Below are 5,730 nucleotides of genomic sequence, written 5' to 3'. Positions count from 1 at the left end.
AGAAGTAGGTCCCTCCTACCGCACATGCAATGAGCGTGAGAAGCTGGCAGTTCCTGCTTGCTGCTGGAGACATGTGGGCGAGCTGGTTTCCATGTGCTGCCTGCGACGGTGACTGACTGAGGAAAAATGTCCAGGGGCTCACGCGAGGACGTCCGATTACACTCCGAATAATACAGGCCCCCAGTGAGATGCTGGGATTAATGAGCAGTGTTAAAACACAGGTCATATCTAGAACCATGACCGCTTACAGGAAACTATTTGGATGTATGAACGATTTCTTGTCTTGTCTATAAAAGAACCATTCATCCATTCATCCAGAACCCTTTAAACATTAGGTTCTAGTATATAGAACCATTGCCTGTATTAAAGAACCCTGACAGAAACTTTTTTAAAGAAACTGTTGGTTCTGTAAAGAACTTTTTTAATTAACAATGGCACCCAAAAGTCAAAGAACCTTTTTAGTACTAAAGGTTCTAGCAAAAAAGCTGGTAATATATATCTATATTCTATAGGTATTCTATAGGTTCTAAGAAACAACCCAGCCAGCATGCTCATATGGGCCTCATATGGGTGGAACCTGGGCTAGGTGGGTTCCAGGTGGGACTCCCAAATCCGTCCCATCATTACAGCCCCAGTACAGGTCTTATCTAGGCCCCGTATGCAGCGCACAACCCAGATTGGACCCGTGTTTAACCCCTCCTGGTGCCTTCGCTGACCCTGGTGAGCATTCATATATGAGGCCAATGTAGAACCCAAGGACAAAACCTAGTAGTTCCCAAGTGGGCTACCCAGGGCCCACCATGTTAAACGGCTCTTCTCTTTAAAAAATAGGGTTCTGCTATTGTTACAACTCAAAGAACACTTTTACGAGCATCAAAGAGAGAGCCTTAAACGTCCATCCACCGACTGACTGGAGATGTTCTGACCCAGTTGTCTAGAACCTCACAGTCAGGTTCTTGTCAAAGTGTCTCAGATTCTTACACAGGTCCATTTTTCCTGCTTCAGCACCTTCATCACCTTCAAGAACTGATTGTCTAATATATCCAACTCTTGGCATGAGCCAAGTGTTCTTCACTTCTCCTGCCAGTGGTTATAATGTTATGGCTGATCAGTGGACAGTACAACCATACTATGAACCATAACAACTAAAGAACCATTTTAATGCATTAATGGTTAAAGGGTTCTCAAAAGAGGTTCCACTAGGGTCACAATTCAAAGAACCCAAAGGACAAAAGTATTGGGACGCTTGCTCACGCACTGTTTCTTCTGAAATCAAGGCTGTTAATAAGAGCTGATCCTGCTTTTGTTGGGGTAGCTGTCTCTACTGTCCAGAGACGAAGAAGGCTTTCAACTAGATTTTGGAAGAGCATTGCTGTGAGGATTTGATTGCATTCAACACCACATCTCATCCCCAAATCTTATCTGACCTTTCCCAAAAGTGCTGAAAAGAGCACCGTCCATCATTCCAGAGAGCACGGTTCTTCCACTGCTCCACAGCTCAATGCTGGGGGGCTTTATACCCCTCCTCTAGCCCACGCCTTGCATTAGGCAGCATGGTTCCAATAGCTTCATGATGTTTATCTGCTCCAGATAGTCCTATTCTACTGGCACTGGGATATTAACATGACATCCTATAATATTCATACGAAGCTTATATTCACACGCTGCTCATGCTGGACGCATTGCCGCGAGCCGTAGCTCCATGCTGTTCCCGAAAGGGACCAAAAGGACCAAAAGCAGCTCCCATTCAAATTCAGTAACCCCCTCGTTGCAGTTCCTCAATGTCACTAGCTCTACAGTTGTGTGACAATGTGACCATTCATGACCATAGAAATGGCATAGGCATCCTTCTCCCACTCTTGGCATGTCTCCATTTAGTATGGAAACACATGCAGCGCAACATAAAGCCCAGTTCTGTGGCCCCCAGAACCTGCCCGGGCCCTATTTTACAACCAGTGCGGTTCTGACACTGCGCCTTTGACTCAGACACAGGGCGAATTCTGATGGAGCAGCGAGGGTTTGCTGAGTTTTGCTAGCCGCACCGTGAGGCTTAGGGGTGAAAGACGGAGCTCCGCAAGACATGAGACATGATGTGATGCGTTTTGACTGGAGTTATTCTAACACCCGGACGGCTTCTCATCGGAAAACACTGCCCGGGTATTCGGGCGTTAACAGTGAGCTGCTGTGACAGACCATCCCTACAAACACACCGATTGAACACCCTTTTTATATTTTGGGGGGTAGAGGCTGTCAGAGAACCACAGCCAAAGGTGTCAACAGTCTTCCCATTCATCACACATTTAGGTAGAAGTGAGTGGAGATACGAGGGTTTAACAGACTTCTATAGAAGCTGAAGCATCAACTGAAGCTTTTTACTCCAGTAAAAGTGTAAAAGTACTGGTTTCAGAACGACTTCAAGTAGAAAAGTAAAAGTAATGGAAGGAAAACAAAGGCTGAAAGCTTAGGCAGCGCCACAGGGGTCTATAGTGCACCCCCCCCCCCCCCTCCCCAAAACCCATTTCTCTAAAAGCCATAATGAGGAGAATGATCTATTAAAATGTTGATGTTAAAAATGTTGGGCTGCACTAGGCTCCTGTTTCAGCTGCAGATCTGCCCATTGAAAATGAAGCATTTCAGTAATATCAGCTCTATTAAAGGAGCGTCTCTGTGCTCTACTGAGCATCAACATGAGCTTCATGGAGGAAAATATGAGGAGTCGTTGTCTAGAAGTTCTGTAAAGCTGCAGAAAGTCAGACTTCAGAGGCGTGTGATCAATAAGCTTTATTGGAGTGTAAATGTGGGGCTCAGTCGGGACGTTTCACTGCAGCTCTCTTGAGTCTCTGCCACGGACACAGTCTTCATACTAGACTACAGACACAGTCTGCTGTGAGCTCGCTGGAGAGTGACGGGACGTGTGCAGGTGTGATGGATCGCTTAGAAACCAATAGGGAGTCAGAATGGAGTCTGATTATACTTCTCATCCAATCACAGTCAGAATGAAATAGGAGAAACGAGGATGTTTTTAAAATGTAAGGAGGAGAAAGTTCAGATAATTGGGTGAAAATGTAGAATAAAGAATAAATCATTTTAAAAGTTAAAAGTAAAAAATGAAAGTTTAGAAAACCAACATTTCTACTTAAGTAAAGTAACAAAGTATTTGTACTTCATTACTTGACACCTCTGCTCACAGCTCTATAAAAGTTAATTCTACCATTGTGGGAAGTACTAGAGAGCCGGACTTCAGTAAAAGTACAGGAGCTCTATTAAAAAAGTGACCTGAGCAGAAGTAGAAGTTCTTTAAGCTCCGTACTTAAGTAGAAATACTGAAGTACTCAACATTTCTGTACTTAAGTACTGCAAGTAGTTTAGTATTCTAAAAAGTACTACTTAAGTACTGACAGTAAAAGTACAGTACTGAGTTCTGCAGTTCTTACAGAAAGCAGTCAAAAGTTTGGGTATCAGTGTTTCTATTAGTGTTTGGGTATCAGTGTTTGTATTGCGCAATATCTCTCTCCCTATAACATGATGAAGTATCTGGTGCTGAGGTGGTGGTATGGGGAGGCGTGGGGGCCCAAATAAAAATCTGCTTAAGGCCCCGTAAAGGCTTGGGCCGGCCCTGCTCCAGCTGACAGTTTCGACAGTCACCACAGTCCAAAGGCCTTCTCCAGAGGCCCTGAACCTTTGAGCATCTCAGTAATGATGACAGCGACACCTAGAGGAAGCTTGTAACAGCAGCAAGGAGTATTCCCATTTCTGCAAAACATGACTAGAGGATATTAATACAGTTAATACAGGGGATATTAATATAGTACATAAACGGCGAATGTTGTCCCACAATTTTGAGGCTGTGAGCTCAATTCCATTCCCAAACTGAGCACCGAAGATCAAAGCTGATGGTTGTTCTTTTGCTCATTTTGTTTTAGTTTTAGTGATTTTATGTGGAACAGCAGTTTCAGTGCTTGTTTTTTAGGATTCAATTGAAATAAATGCAGTTAAATGATTCAGTCCGACATTTTTAGAATATCGCAGCTACATGCAAAAACCTTGTATCTCCATTTTTTCCACGTTTTTTTTTTCACTTTTTGACATAATGCAAATCTGGCAGGCCAGCTGAATCAGTCGCTGAATAGATATTCATTCAATGTTAAACTGTAAACATTAACTTCATAAAAATATTTTTGTACTATTTACTAAAAGTTACTTTTATGGTGCAAATATTGAATAAAAATGATAATTAATAATAGTTATACATTTTTTAAAATAAAATTACAGCCAGAATGCTGACACTGGTAATCCTTTAGGTCCTGTAAGTTGTAAGGTGGGTGAGGCCTCCATGAGCATTAATAAGGCTTGAGCACCCATGACCCCAGCTGCCCTTCCCAGCAGCACTTTTGGTAGGTACTGACCGCACTGCATACCATACCATACCAGACCATACCCCACAAGACCTGCCTGATGTTCTGGAGATGTTCTGACCCAGTCATCGTCTAGAACATCACAGTTTGGTTCTTCTTTAAAGAGCCGACTGTGTCTTCACTTGCTGCCTAATGAACATCGATCATCCATAACAGTAGGTGAACAGCGCTGATGATCGGGGTTCTCCTGTCAAGGGGTGGATCTATTAGGCAGCAAGTGAAGAACCAGTCAGTTCTTGAAGGTGATGAAGGTGTTGAACCTGAGACACTTTGAGAAGAACAAAACTGTGATGGCTGGTTCAGAACATCTCCAAAACATCTCCAAAACATCAGGCAGGTCTTGTGGGGTGTTTCTGGTATGCAGTGTGGTCAGTACCTAGGACACCTAGGACCTAGGGACATACATACAGTGGACAGTGAGCAGCCCGGGGTGCAGAGAGCCTTGCTCAAGGGCCCAAAAGTGGCAGCTTGCAGAGTCCGGAGTGCCTAGGGCCTAGTGTCCGGAGTGCCTAGGGCTTAGTGTCCGGAGTGCCTAGTGCTTAGTGTCCGGAGTGCCTAGTGCTTAGTGTCCGGAGTGCCTAGGGCTTAGTGTCCGAAGTGCCTAGTGCCTAGTGTCCGAAGTGCCTAGTGCCTAGTGTCCGGAGTGCCTAGTGCTTAGTGTCCGGAGTGCCTAGTGCTTAGTGTCCGGAGTGCCTAGTGCTTAGTGTCCGGAGTGCCTAGTGCTTAGTGTCCGGAGTGCCTAGGGCCTAGTGTCCGAAGTGCCTAGGGCCTAGTGTCCGTAGTGCCTAGGGCTTAGTGTCCGGAGTGCCTAGTGCTTAGTGTCCGGAGTGCCTAGTGCCTAGTGTCCGAAGTGCCTAGTGCCTAGTGTCCGAAGTGCCTAGTGCCTAGTGTCCGGAGTGCCTAGTGCTTAGTGTCCGGAGTGCCTAGGGCCTAGTGTCCGGAGTACCTTGGGCCTAGTGTCCGGAGTGCCTAGGGTCTAGTGTCCGGAGTGCCTAGGGCCTAGTGTCCGGAGTGCCTAGTGTCCAGAGTGCCTAGTGTCCGGAGTGCCTAGTGCCTAGTTTCTGGAGTGCCTTGTGCCTAGTGTCCGGAGTGCCTAGTGTCCGGAGTGCCTAGTGCCTAATGTCCGGAGTGCCTAGGGCCTAGTGTCCGGAGTGCCTAGGGCCTAGTGTCTGGAGTGCCTAGGGTCTAATGTCCGGAGTGCCTAGTGTCCGGAGTGCCTAGGGTCTAATGTCCGGAGTGCCTAGTGTCCGGAGTGCCTAGTGCCTAGTGTCCGGAGTGGACAGTAAGCAGCCTGGGTGAAGAGAGAGGCTCTTGC

Source organism: Salminus brasiliensis, chromosome 24 (assembly GCF_030463535.1).
Source record: "Salminus brasiliensis chromosome 24, fSalBra1.hap2, whole genome shotgun sequence".
In the NCBI taxonomy this organism is placed as follows: Eukaryota; Metazoa; Chordata; class Actinopteri; order Characiformes; family Bryconidae; genus Salminus; species Salminus brasiliensis.
This window is presented reverse-complemented; position numbering follows the sequence as displayed.